This window comes from Tachyglossus aculeatus (assembly GCF_015852505.1).
Source record: "Tachyglossus aculeatus isolate mTacAcu1 chromosome 12 unlocalized genomic scaffold, mTacAcu1.pri SUPER_6_unloc_3, whole genome shotgun sequence".
Classification (NCBI taxonomy): domain Eukaryota; kingdom Metazoa; phylum Chordata; class Mammalia; order Monotremata; family Tachyglossidae; genus Tachyglossus; species Tachyglossus aculeatus.
In genome coordinates this window covers 7,785,902-7,800,556 of record NW_024044830.1, presented here as the reverse complement: position 1 = coordinate 7,800,556, position 14,655 = coordinate 7,785,902, and positions in this window count along the sequence as shown.

Sequence of the window (14,655 nt, the reverse complement as noted above, 5' to 3'; positions counted from 1 at the left end):
ACTTTAAACTCCCAAGTCTGTGCTCCATCCACTAAGCCACGCTGGTTTCTCGTCCAACTCATTCCTAGATAGAGTCTCAGCCCTTCACTCAGCTCTCACCCCACCACTGGCAGGAAGACTTCAACCATCCATCTCCAAAACACGAAGTCCCCAAAGTTCAGAGAGTGTGGGGATGGCCTAATGGAAAAAGACTGGGCTTAGAAGACAGAGGACCTGGACTCTAACTCTGGTTCTGCCACTTGTCTGCTGTGTGGCCTTGGGGAAATCACTTCACTTCTCTGTACCTCAGTTTCTTCATCTCTAAAATGGAGGATTGAATCCTCCTCCCTCTTACAAGATTGTGAGCCCCATGTAGACAGGGACTAAGTCCAACCTGATAGTCTTCTATCTACCTTAGTGCTTAGTACAGTACTTGAAACATCAATCAATTATTCATTCATATTATTTGGGCACTTACTAAGTGCAGAGCACTGTACTAAGAGCTGGGGAGAGTACATTACAACAGAATTAGCAGAAACGTTCCCTGCTCGAAATGTGTTTACAGTCTAGAGATGAGCTTACAGTCTAATAGTAAGTGTTTGACAAATACCACAATTATTATAATCATTCTTTCAGGTTGGGTACAGTCTGAGCTCCTGGGAACTCGGAGTTGGGGAAGGTCAGTCCACTTTACCTTTTTATGGTATTATTCATTCATTCAGTCGTATTTATTGAGCACTTACTGTGTGCAGAGCACTGTACTAGGCTCTTAGGAAGTACAAATCGACAACATATAGAGACAGTCCCTACCCAACAGTGGGTTCACAGTCTAGAAGAGGGACACAGACAACAAAACAAAACAAGCAGACATGCGTCAATGCTATCAGAATAAATAGAATTATAGCTATATACACATCGTTAGTAAAACGAATAGAGTAATAAATATGTACAAATATATACAAGTACTGTGGGAAAGGGGAAGGGGGTAGAGAAGAGGGTGGGAGAAGGGAAGATGGGGAGGGGAAGAGGAGCAGAGGAAAAGGGGGCTCAGTCTGGGAAGACTTCCTGGAGGAGGTGAACTCTCAGTAGGGCTTTGAAGGGAGGAAGAGCACTAGTTGGGCAGATGTGTGGAGGGAGGACATTCCAGGCCAGAGGCAGGACGTGGGTCGGGGTTGACGGTGGGACAGGTGAGAACGAGGCACAGTGAGGAGGTTAGTGGCAGAGGAGTGGAGTGTGCGAGCTGGGCTGTAGAAGGAGAGAAGGAAGGTGAGGTAAGAGGGAGAGAGGTGATGGAGAGCCTTGAAGCCGAGAGTGAGGAATTTTTGCTTCTTGCCAACATTGATAGGCAGCCACTGGAGATTTTTGAGGAGAGGAGTGACATTCCCAGAGCAATTCTGTACAAAGATAATCTGGGCAGCAGAGTGAAATATAGACTTTAGCGGGGAGAGACAGGAGGATGGGAGGTCAGAAAGGAGGCTGATGCAGTAATGCAGTCGGAATAGGATGAGGATACCAGCAAGGTAGCGGTTTGGATGGATGTATTTGTTAAGCGCTTACTATGTACCAGGCACTGTCCTAACTGCTGAGGGCGATACAAGCCAATCAGATTGGACACAGTCCATGTCCCACATGGGGCTCACAGTGTTAATCCCCATTTTATAGATGAGGCAACTGAAGCACAGAGAATTGAAATGACTTGTCCAAGGTCATGTAGCAGTAAATTGGTGGAGTCTGGATTTGAACCCCCCAGGTCCTTTTAGGGAAAGCGGAATAAACTGGGGTCAAGGAGTCCGGGAGAGTCTAGGAGATAAAGAATGGGGATTAGCGGGAGATGAGGGGAGGGAAGATGGAAAAATTCCTGAGCTTTGAGGATGAAGGAATACTAAGGATGTGCATTGAGGTTACAAAATAATCGTATTGGACACAGTCCCAGTCCCTCATGAGGTTCACAGTCTGAGATAGGGAGAACAGGGATTTTCTCCCTATTTTATAGATGAGGAAACTGAGGCCCAGAGAAGGCAAGTGACTTTCCCAAGGTCACAGAGGTCACCAAACACATAGAGAGCAGAGCAGGAGCTGGAATCCTGGCTGTGGGGCTTCCAGTTATAGGCTCTTTCCCTTGGGCAGGCATGAGGGGTGGTTTTATATCTGGATTAGGCATCTGAAAGGGACTGATATCCGGGGGCTAAGGAACTAAAAGTCAGAAATAAGAGGATGGAGGAGGAGGCCTTCTGCTACAGTTCTTGGGAATGCATGTTTGATGTGAATGAATTCATAGCAAGGACACAGCAAAATACTTTGAGACATTTCTCCCTCATCTTTTTTTTATGGTGTTTTTAAGTGCTTGCTATGTGCCAGGTACTGTACTAAGTGCTGGGGAAGATACAAGCTACTCGGATTGGACACAGTGCATGGCCCACATTCATTCATTCAGTCATATGTATTGAGAGCTTACTATGTGTAAAGCACTGTACTAAGCGCTTGGGAGAATACAATATAACAGCAAAGAGACACATTCCCTGCTCACAACAAGCTTGGGGCTCACAGTCTTAACCTCTATTTTACAGCTGAGGTAACTGAGGCACAGAGAAGTGAAATGACTTGCCCCGCATCATACAGCAGATGCAAGGTGGAGCCAGGATTAGAATCCAGGTCATTCTGATCCACTGGATCTCCTATCCATGATCATCTCCTTTCCCTGGTTCCTTCCCGGAAACTCATTATATTTTACTGGAAATGGCGAATCGCACGGGGGTGATGGAATTCCTCCTAATGGGTTTGTCGGAGGTCCACGAGCTGCAGCTGGTCCAGGCCGTGCTGTTCCCCGAACTACCTGGAGGCCCTGACGGGGAATCTCCTCATCGTTGCCGTCACAGCCCTCGACAGGCGCCTCCACACCCCCATGTACTTCTTCTGCGACCTCTGCTACATCTGTCACCGTTCCCAAGTCCATCTTCAACTCCCTGACCGACCGCAACTCCATGATCTTACTGGATTGTGTCTTCCAATTATTCGTCTTACTACTGTTTGCTTGTGCTGAGCTTTACTTCCTCGCAGCGATGTCTTATGACCGCCTCGTCGCCATCTGCCTCCCCCTGCTCTATGACATCATCATGAACTGAGGGGCTTGTGAGAAGATGGTGGCCCCCTCCTGGCTCGGCGGGTCCCTGTCTGCCATCCTGCATACGTCCGCCACCTTCTCAGTTCCCTTGGGAGGGTCTAATGTGATCCACCAATTCTTCTGTGAGATTCCCCCAGGTCATCAGACTCTCCGATTCCAGTGAGAAGATTTGGGAGCTCATAGCCACCGCCTTCTCTGCAAGTCTGACTTTAACTGTTTTGTCTCCATCGCCATCTCCTACAACCGCACCTTTGCAGCCGTGCTGAGGATGCCATCCATAGAAAGCCGATCCAAAGCCTTCTCCACCTGCCTGCCATACCTTGTCGTCGTCACTTTGTCTTCACCGGTGACGCTGCCTATCTCAAGCTCGTGTCTGACTCCCCCTCAGCGCTGGACCTGCTGGTGTCCGTGTTCCACTCCGTGGTGCCCCCGCCCTGAACCCCTTCATCTACAGTCTGAGGAACCGGGATATGAAAGCCACCATGTTGAGGATTTGGGGAGGGAAACAGGTCCACTTGACAATTTGTCCTTTGGCCATTCTGTGGAAATTCCTGGTAGGTTGAAATAAAATTATTTTTCTATTCTCCATTGCCTAAGTCTCCTCACAGACTTAGTCAGGGCTGACCAACCCTTCTAAAACAGCATAGTCATTGAAAGGTTGGTCAAACTTCCAAGGGAAAAAAAGTCCTTAGACAGTGAATCCCATATATGAGTGGGATTTTACCTGATCTGATTCTACATTATTGACTGTATCGTGTCCGCTTTGATCTCTTCTATCTCACCACCAACCCCTCATTCATGTCCTCCCTTTGGTCTCGAAATCCCTCCCACTTCATAACTGGCAGACCTTCACTCTCCCACTTTAAAAGCTTTATTAATATTACACCTCCTCAAAGTGTCCTTCCCCAGCTTAGCCTTCATTTCCCCTACTACTTCTCCCTTCTCTGTCACTCTTGCGTTTGGATTTGTACTTTTTATTTGCCCCACCCTCGGCCATTCAGCACTAATATACATCTCTGTAATTTAATTTTAATGTCTGTCTCCCCCTCTCATCTGTGAGCTCGTTATGGGCAGGGACTGTGTCCGCTAATTCTGTTGTATTGTCCTCTCCCAAGCTCTTAGTACAGTGCTCTACAAATAGTAGGCGCTCAATAAATACCTTTGATTGACCGATTAATGTCTGTCTCTCCCTGTAGGCTGGAAGCTCCTAGAGGACAAGGAACACGTCTACCAACTCTGTCGTATTGTAACATTGTAAGCGCTTAGTACAGTGCTTGGTACACAGTAAGCACCTAATCAATGCAATTGATTGATTAATTCACTGAATGAGTGACAGACAGTGAATCAAGATAGGAAGCTAGTCTAGGATGGGAAACTGCAAAATTTTGTGTGGAGTAGTGGAGATAGGCTAAGGAAGAAACAAAGAGCTAACAAGCATACTAAAGGGTTGTATGAGAGTGAGAGCAAATGCAGTACAGAAAATAGGACAAAAGTCACTCACAGCTCCACCGTCAAGAGGTGTCTTTGACTGGACACATAACGTGGCCCAGCATACAAGCCGTAAAAGCGAAGATTGTAACCCATAGATCTATGTTCAAGAGGTGGCTTCACCTCGACCTGTAACATATACAAATCATAAAAGGAAGACTTTCCAATAGCTCCACCCTTAAGAGGTGACTCTGACTGGATACAGAACATAGCTTATATTGTACTCTTCCAAGCACTTAGTACAGTGCTATGCACATGGTAAGCACTCTAAAAATGTGATCGATTGATTTGTTAACATAAAAACTACAAGAGGGCTGGCCATTGCCTAAAACGCAGCGTGGCTTAATGGATAAAGTACAGGCCTAGGAGTCAGGAGGACTGAGTTCTAAGCCCAGCTCCGCCTCTTGTCTGCTGTATGACCTTGGGGAAGCCACTTCACTTCTCTGTGCCTCAGGTACCTCACTTACCTTAAAAGACTGTGAGCCTCATCTGGGACATGGACTGTATCTAGTGTGTCTGTTTATTGTTAAAAGGTACCCACCCTGGAGCTTAGTACAGTGCTTTGAACCCACTTAATGCTCAATAAATACGACTGAATGAATGAATAACCTGATTACCTTTTATCTAACCCAGTGCTTAGAACAGTGCCTGGCACATAATAAACACTTAACAACTACCATTAAAGCAAAAAAGGTGACTTGGACTGGACACGGAACATGGTCAGCTAGAGCTTGGCTATTGCTTGGTAATCACGTCCACCACCATCTTGTGAGTTCAGTTTTAGCTCCCTGAACTAGTACACGAATCAGTAATATTTCTCAAACTCCTCCAAGAGGACTTTCTTGATTAAGCCCTCTTTTCATTCATTCGGTAGTAATTATTGAGTGCTTACTATGTGCAGAAAATTGGACTAAATGCTTGGGAAAGTACACTACGACAATAGACACATTCACATTCCCTGCCCTCAATGAGCTTACAGTCTAGAAGTCTTTTTCCTGAATTGTTCTCCGTTCTGTGTCATCTCTGAACCTGGATGTGTATGTACAGTTTGGGTACTTGATATTCACCTCACCCTCAGTCCTAAAGCAATTATGTATGCAACCGTAAATAATTTCTTTATAGTAATGTCTGCCACCTCTCCTCCAGACTGTAATCTAATTATGGGCAGGGAATGTGTCTGCCTGTTCAGTAGTATTGTACTCTCCCATGTGCTCAGTACAGCACTCTGCACATGGTAAGCACTCTAAAAATATGATTGATATCATTATTTAGCCATTGTCTAAAACGCAGCATGGCTTAGTGGATAGAGCATGGGCCTAGGAGTCAGGAGGATTGGGTTCTAAACCCAGCTCCACCTCTTGTCTATCTCAAGCCCGTGCCTGACTACTCCTCAGGGCTGAACTTGCTGGTGTCCGTGTTCTACACCGTGGTGCCCCCCCGCCCTGAACCCCCTCATCTACAGCCTGAGGAACCGGGACATGAAAGTGCTCAATAAATACTATTAACTGATTGATTGAAGCATACTGGGGGAAGAAAATATGTCCAGAACTCTTGTACTCCTCCAAGATCTTAGTACAGATATCTGCACACAGTAATTGCTCAATAAATGCCACTGATTGATGCTTCCCCAGCTAGACTTCAGCCACTGGAATTTAGCTAATTTCTGTCAAACAAAGCTGATAAAGTTCAAAGTCCAAAAAAAGTCAAATCCAGTCAACAAAACATCCTTGCCCATTCCTAGATTTTATCCTGTTGTCAGGCAAGGATGTGAGGATCCATAACATCTTCCAAGAGTTGTACTCCCTCCTGCAATCCACCTCCATAGTCCTTCCTCTCTGGGTTTTCCTCCCTCTCATGAAGGGAAGTGATGAGGACAACATAGTGCAAAGAGAAGCAGAGCAGCCTATCAGATAGAGCCCGGGTTTGGAAGTCCTTGATCCGACACGAGTCTGCTGTGTGACCTTGGGCATGTCACTTCAATTCTCTGTGTTTCAGTTCCTTCATCTGTAAAATGGGGATTAAGACTGTGAGTCCCATGTGGGACAGGGACTGTGTCCAATCATATTAGCTTCTATGTACCACAGTGCTTAGTACAGTACCTGGCACCTAGTAAGTGCTTAACAAAAACAGAAGCAACGTGGATTAATGGCAAGAGCATGGGTTCGGGAGTCCAAGGTCGTGGGATCTAATCCTGGCCCATCCACTTGTCAGCTGTGTGATTTTGGGCAAGTCACTTCACTTCTCTGTGCCTCAGTTATCTCATCTGAAAAATGGGGATCAAGACTATGAGCCTCACGTGGGACAACCTGATTACCTTGTATTTACCCCAGCGCTTAGAACAGTGCTTGGCACATAGTAAGCACTTAACAAATACCATTATTATTATTATTACTATTAAATACCATAAAAAGGGCAACAGAGAGAGTGTCAAACACGCACTAGAGGCACAGGCCTGTCTCCTGACAGAACTGGGCCCTGGAATGGAGTTGGAATCCCTCTAAAACCTGCAGGACTCGGCACTGACATGAGCAGATCTCTCCAGGGCTGTCTCAGAAATAAAGAAATATAAAGAAATAATGGAGGGGAGACATCTAGGCTCATTCTAGTCCCAGGGTTTGGAGATCAAGGAAGGGAATCCAGAGATTTCCCAGATAGAGTGTCAGGGTGAATACATGCTAAGTGATCCAGTCAGCTGCACATATCCTATTCACCCCCTGAGAGAGGGGAGAAAGAAAGAGGCCTCTGCTAAAAGTTGTCCCAGCCTTGTTCTCTCTGGGAGCTGCCTTCTTACTGACTGGAAGGTCCGAGATGGGTAAGTAAGATAGAGCCAGCTCTCCGTCGACAGGTTTCCATGGTTCCAAGTTATTCTGACATTAATTGAGACTTATAGCTATTCCCCATCTCTCTTCCAACTCCCTATTCCTCAGAACCTCAGAGCAGACCATGTCACCTTCCGTCTGGGGTTTCTAAAATATCAATCAATCAATCGATGATATTTATGGAGTGCTTACTTTGGGTAGAGCACTGTACTCAGAGCTTGGGAGGGTACAATACAAGAGAATTAGCAGACACGTTCCCTGTCCACAAGAAACATATAGTCTACTTTACTTACACTGAATAGTATTACAATATATTATATTCTTCCCAAGTGCTTAACACAGTGTTCTGCAAACACTAGGCACTCGATGTCTTTTTTTTAGTGGTACTACTTAAGCGCTAAGATCAGTTTCAGTCAAACTCTGCTGTGAGTCTGGGGGAAAGAACATGCCCAGGAAATGAGAGACCCTAAACTAATAATAGTAATGATTGTGGCATTGGTCAAATGCTTATTATGTGCCAGACACTGCATTAAGCACTAGGGTAGGTGCAAGCTAATCACGTTGAATACAATCTATATCTCACATGAGCTCACAGTCATAACCCCCATTTTACAGATGAGATAACTGAGGCACAGAAAGGTAAAGTGACTTGCTCAAGGTCACACAGCAAACAAGTAGTGAAGCTAAGATTAGAACCCAGGTCCTCTGACTCCCATGCCCGGGCTCTTTCCACTAGACTGCACTGCTTCTAGGTCTCCCTCCATCTTAGCCTGTGAGCCCCATGTAGCACAGGTGCCTTATCTGACCTGATTGATTTGATACTACCCCAGGGCTTAGAACAATGCTGAACATATAGCAGTCTCATAACAAATACCATTAAAATAAATAAATAAACAAATAAATACCACTGATTGACTGATTGATCCATTAGATTCCGGACCCGGATGTGTTAGCAAAATCATGTTCTTCCTTAGAGCAATTTTCATGGCAAATTCAGTGGTTTCGGTCAGCATCTGGCACACAGTAAGAGCTTAACAAATACCATTAAAAAAGGGTTTGAGGGAAATCATTCATTCATTCAATTCATTCAATCGCATTTATTGAGTACTGACTGCGTGCAGAGCATTGTACTTGACGCTTGGGAAGTACAACTCGGCAACATATAGAGACGGTCCCTACCCAACAAGGGGCTCACAGTCTAGAAGAGGGGAGACAGACAACGAAATAAAACATGTAGGCAGCTGTCAAAATCGTTAGAACAAATAGAATTAAAGCTATATGCCCATCATTAACAAAATCAATAGAATAGTAACTATGTACAAGTAAAATAAATAGAGTAATAAATCTGTACATATATATTATACAAGTGTTGTGCGGAGGGGAAGGAGGTAGGGTGGGGGTGTTGAGGAGGAGGAGAGGAAAAAGGGGGCTCATTCTGGGAAGGCCTTCTGGAGGAGGTGAGCTCTCAGTAGGGCTTTAAAGGGAGGCCAAGGGGAGGACGTGGGCCGGGCGTCGACGGCGGTACAGACGAGAACGAGGTACAGTGGGGAGGTTAGCGTCAAAGGAGCAGAGGGTGTGGGCTGGGCTGTAGAAGGAGAGAAGGGCGGTGAGGTAGGAGGGGCGAAGTGATGGAGAGCCTCGAAGCCGAGAGTGAGGAGGTTTTGCTTGATTCGTACGTTGACAGGCAGCCACTGGAGATTTTTGAGGTGGGGAGTAACATGCCCAGAGCGTATCTGCACAAACATTATCCGGGCAGCAAAGTGAAGTAGAGACTGAACTGGGGAGAGACAGGTGAATGGGAGATCAGAGAGGAGGCTGATGCAGTAATCCAGTCGGGATAGGATGAGAGATTGAACCAGCGAGGTAACAGTTTGGATGGAGAGGAAAGGGCGGATCTTGGCGATGTTGTGGAGGTCAGACCGGCAGCTTTTGGTGAAGGATTGGATGTGAGGGGTGAACGAGAGAGGGGAGTCGAGGATAATAATAATAATAATAATAATAATAATAGCATTTGATAAGCGCTAACTATGTGCAAAGCACTGTTCTAAGGGCTGGGGGGGGCTACAAGGTGATCAGGTTGCCCCACGTGGAGCTCACAGCCTTCATCCCCATTTTAAAGATGAGGTAACCGAGGCTCAGAGAAGGTAAGTGACTTGCCCAAGGTCACAGAGCTGACAATTGGCAGAGCCGGGATTCGAACCCATGACCTCTGACTCCAAAGCCCGTGCTCTTTCCACTGAGCCACGCCGCTTCCCTATGACACAAAAGTTGTGGGTTTGTGAGACGGGAAGGATGGTAGTGCTGTCTTCAGAGATGGGCATGTCAGGGAGAGGGCAGGGTTTGCGAGGGAAGATAAGGAGTTCAGTCTTGGAAATTTTCTGAGGTTTAGATGGCGGGACGACATCCAGATGGGGATATTCTGAAGGCCCGAGGAGATACGAGCCAGGAGGAAGGGAGAGAGAGCTGGGACGGAGATGTAGATTTGGGTGTCATCTGTGTAGAGATGACAGTTGAAGCTGTGGAACCGAATGAGTTCACCAAGGGAGTTAGTGTAGAAAGAGAACAGAAGGGTACCAAGACCCGATCCTTACAGTAAGGGGATGGGGGGGTGGGGAGTAGGAGCCCGCAAAGAAGAATGAGAATAAACGGCCGGAGAGGTAAGAGGAGAACCAGGAGAGGGCGGAGTCTGTGAGGCCAAGGTTGGACAGCGTGTTGAGGAGAAGGGGGTGGTCCACAGTGTCAAAGGCAGCTGAGACGTCGAGGAGGATTAGGGTAGAGTAGGAGCCGTTGGATTTGGTAAGAAGGAGGTCATTGGTGACCTTTGAGAGGGCAGGTTCGGTGGAGTGTAGAGAACGGAAGCCGGATTGGAGGGGGTCAAGGAGAAAGTTGGCGCTGTGGAATTCGAGGCAGTGGGTGTAGACGACTCGTTACAGGACTTTGGAAAGGAAGGGTAGGAGGGAGATAGGGTGATAATAGAAGGGGAGATGGGATCAAGAGAGAGTTTTTTAGGATGGGGTAAACGTAGGCATGTTTGAGGGCAGAGGGGAAGGAACCAGTGGAGAGTGAGCGGTTGAAGATGGAAGTTAAGGAGCGGAGAAGGGAAGGGGCGAGAGGTTTCATGAGATAAGAGGGAATGGGGTCTGAAGCACAGTTGGTTGGGGTAGCACTTGAGAGGAGGTAGGAGTTCTCATTTAAAGATACTGCTGGGGAGGATGGGAGAGTAGCAGAGAGGGTTGAGACGGGGTGGTTGGAGAAGGGGGAGGGGTGACTTTGGGGAGCTCAGAACTGTTGGAGTTACTTTTACTAATGAAGTAGGACGCCAGATCATTGGGGATGAGGGATGGAGGAGGCATAAGTGGTGCAAGGCATAAACTTAACTATTGTAAATTGCAAAGTGCATTCTCTCTCTCTCCTTCTACATCTCTCTCCTTTCCCTTTCTCTTTCTCCCCATCCCTTTCTTTCTCTCCTCCCCCCACACACGTCTATTTCTTCCCCCTACCGTCTCTTTCTCTCTTCCTCCTTCTCAGAATACTCTACAAGAGGAAGTCTTCTCTTATTCTATCTCCCATTTCCAGACAATAAGAGTTACCTGGCTCTCTTTTGGAACCATGATTCTCAGCATCGATGTCTCTGTCAATGTATTTCTCTTTCTAATTTATGCCCACGTGGTCTTTGACGCTCACAAACTGAGCCCATCCGACTCGGTCCTCTCCCAGCTGACCTTAGTCAACACGATCATCGCTCCTCATCTTTGGGATCACCGAGACCCTGTTCACTTTAGGGCTGAGAAAATTTCCGGAGGATGTCAGATGCAAAATCCTCATGTGTATGCATCGAGTGGCCTGGAGTCTGGCCATCTGCAGCACCTGCCTCCTGAGCGTGTTCCAGGTTGACAACATCGGCCCCGGGACCCCCATGGTAAGCCTGGTTCAAGGCCATGTTATCTAAATTCATTCATTCAATCGTATTTATTGAGCGCTTACTGTGTGCAGAGCACTGTACCAAGCACTTGGGAAGTACAATTTGGCAACATATAGAGACGGTCCCTACCCAACAGTGGGCTCACAGTATAGAATGCATCGTCCCCTCCCGCCTCCTCTCCTGGGGCCTCAGTATGCTGATAGCGGTTGATACGCTGATGAACATAACCAGCCCTCAAAACAGCAGTAGCGTTCGCATTACATTGGATCTCAAATATTACACTAAAGTTAGTGAAGATGTGGAAACCACTCTGATCACCGTGGTCGTGTTCTGACTTCATGGTCTGTTCTTCGTGGGGCTCATGAACATGGCCAGAGGCTACATGGTCTGGGTCATGCACAGGCACCACCGACAGTTCTGACACCTTCACACCACTGGACGATCCACCGGGGCTACGCCCGTGGTCAGGGCGGCCAAGAGGGACATGGCCCTGGTTACCCTCTACGTCCTCCGTTAAAAAATGGTATTTGTTAAGCACTTACTATGTGCCAAGCACTGTTCTAAGAGCTGGGGGAGATACAAGATAATCAGGTTGTCCCACATGGGGCTCACAGTTTTAATCCCTATTTTACAGATGAGGCAACTGAGGCACCAAGAAGTGATATGACCTGCCCAAAGTCAAACAGCTGACAAGTGGCGGAGCCAGAATTCGAATTTACGGCCCCTGACTCCCAAGCCCGTGCTCTGTCCACTGAGCCACGCTACTTCTCACGCTGCTTTAAGGGTAGTAGACCATCATGTTTAGTGTTATAATGAACATGTAAGAGAATTTTCTTCTTCTGGTGAACAGCCACGCAGCATGAGATTCACCCTCTCTGTGGCTATTCCATTCCTGATTATTTCCGGTGACAGGAAATTGAAAAAAGGACTCTCCTGTTTGCAATATGGATCCAGAACGGGGACCCAGTGAAGCAGAGCTAACCCCCTATTGAGTCCTCTGTGATGAGTCTCTTCACTCTGCTGCCCCGATCATTCTTCAATCAAAACATTCAGTCCGTGTCTCCCCACTCCTCAAGGACTTCCAGTGGATGCCCATCCAGCTCCACATTAGACAGATACTCATTACTATCAGATTTAAAGCAGTCAATCACTTTGCCCCCTCCTCCCTCATAACCCTAACTTCTTGCTACAGCCCAACCCGCACTTCACTCCTCTAGTGCCAACGTACTCCCTGTATCTAGATCTCGTCTATCTCGCTGCTGACCTCTCACCCACTTCCCGCCTCTGGCCTGGAACGCCTTCCTGCTTCATATCCGACAAATGATAACTCATCCCACCTTCAAATTCTTACTACGAACGCGTCTCCTCCAGAGGCCTTCCCTGATTAAGTCCTCATTTCCCCTACTCCTTATCCCTTCTGCCTCACCCTGATTTGCTCCCTACATTCATGCCCCCTCTCTGTCCCAAAGGACTTATGTACATGTCTGGAATTTATTTGTTTATGTTAATGTCTGTCTCTCCCTCTAGACTGTAAGCTCGTTGTGGGAAAGGAATATGCCTCCTATATATAAACAAATGCATATAAATAAATACATTATATATATATATATATATATATATATATATATATGTATGTATATATATATATATTATATAACTAGGTGTCAATCACTTCCCTAGGTGCTGGGCTAGATAGAATTTACTCATGTCCAACATGAGGTTCACAGTCTAAGTAGAAAGAAGAGCAGGTATTGAATACACAATTTACAGATGAGGTAACTGAGTCACAGAAAAGTTCGTGACTTGTGCAAGGTCAAATGACAGAACCAGGATTAGAACTTAACTCCTTCTGACTCTCAGGCCCGTAATTTGTTAGGTACTTATTATGTGCCAAATAGTATACTAAGCACTTGGGTAGATACAGGATAATCAGGTTCCACGTGGGGATCACAGTCTAAGTAGGAAGAAGAACAGGGATTGAATCCCCATTTTACATATGAGGGAATTGAGGCACAGAGAAATGAAGTGACTCGCTTAAGTCATATAGCAGAAGCTCATTATTGGCAGGGAATGTGTCTGTGATATTGTTGCATTGTCCTCTTCTAAGTGCTTAACACTGTGCTCTGCACACAGTAAGTGCTCAGTAAATATGACTGACTGGCTGACAAGTGGTGGGGCTGGGATTAAAACCCAGGTCCTCAGACTCCCAGGCACTAGCTCTTTCCATTAGGCCATGCCGCTTCTCAAATAGGAAGTCATCTCTCTGTTAGAGGAATTTCAGGGTTGGGCGGAGGAACAGAGATGATTGAGTGGGATACAGTAGCCATGTTCTAGGCTCACTGTGTGTTTGAACTGGGTTGGGTCTCCAAAAAAGGGGCCTGACTTGAAGGGGAGGAGAGTGAGAGATGGGAGGTGGGATGAAGATGGAAGATTTAAACTCCAGAACAAGTTGATCCTACCACTTTGTTCCACAGAATTTCCTTCTATCCCTCCTGGTTACAAATAATAATAATAAAATAATAATAATAATAATGATAATAGTATTTGTTAAGCTCTAACTATGTGCCAAGCACTGTTCGATGCACTGGGGTAGATACAAGGTAATCAGGTTGCCCCACGTGGGCTCACAGTCTTCATCCCCATTTTACAAATGAGGTAACTGAGGCACAGAGAAGTCAAGTGACTTGCCTCACAAATGAGGCAGAGTTGTCTAAGGAAGGGACAACTCATTCATTCATTCATTCAATCGTATTTATTGAGCACTTACTGTGTGCAGAGCACACAATGCTTGGAAAGTACCATTCAGTATCAAATAGAAAAAACCCCTGCCCACAATGGGCTCACAGTCTAGAAGGGGGTAGACAGGCATCAAAACAAGTAAACAAGCATCAGTAGCATCAAAATAAATGAACACAATAATGAATTAATATAAATAAATAGAATTATAAATTTGTACATATACAGACCAGTGTTCTGGTGAGGTGGGTATAGAAAGGGAGCGAGTCAGGGTGATGGAAAGGGGAGGGCGAGATGTTTGGGTTTGTTCTGTTTGCTGAGCCCTGCAACCCGACTATACTCCTCCTCTACCTTCTAATAATTCCCCCCTAATAATAATAATAATATAGTACTTATTAGGCGCTTACTATGTGCCAAGAACTGTTCTATATACTGGGGTAGATACAAGTTGACTGGGTCAGATACTGCCCCGGTCTCACAAGGGGCTCTCACTCTTAATCCCCATTTTACAGTTGAGGAAACTGGGGCACAGAGAAATGGAATCAATCAATCAATCATTCAATCGTATTTATTGAGCGCTTACTATGTGC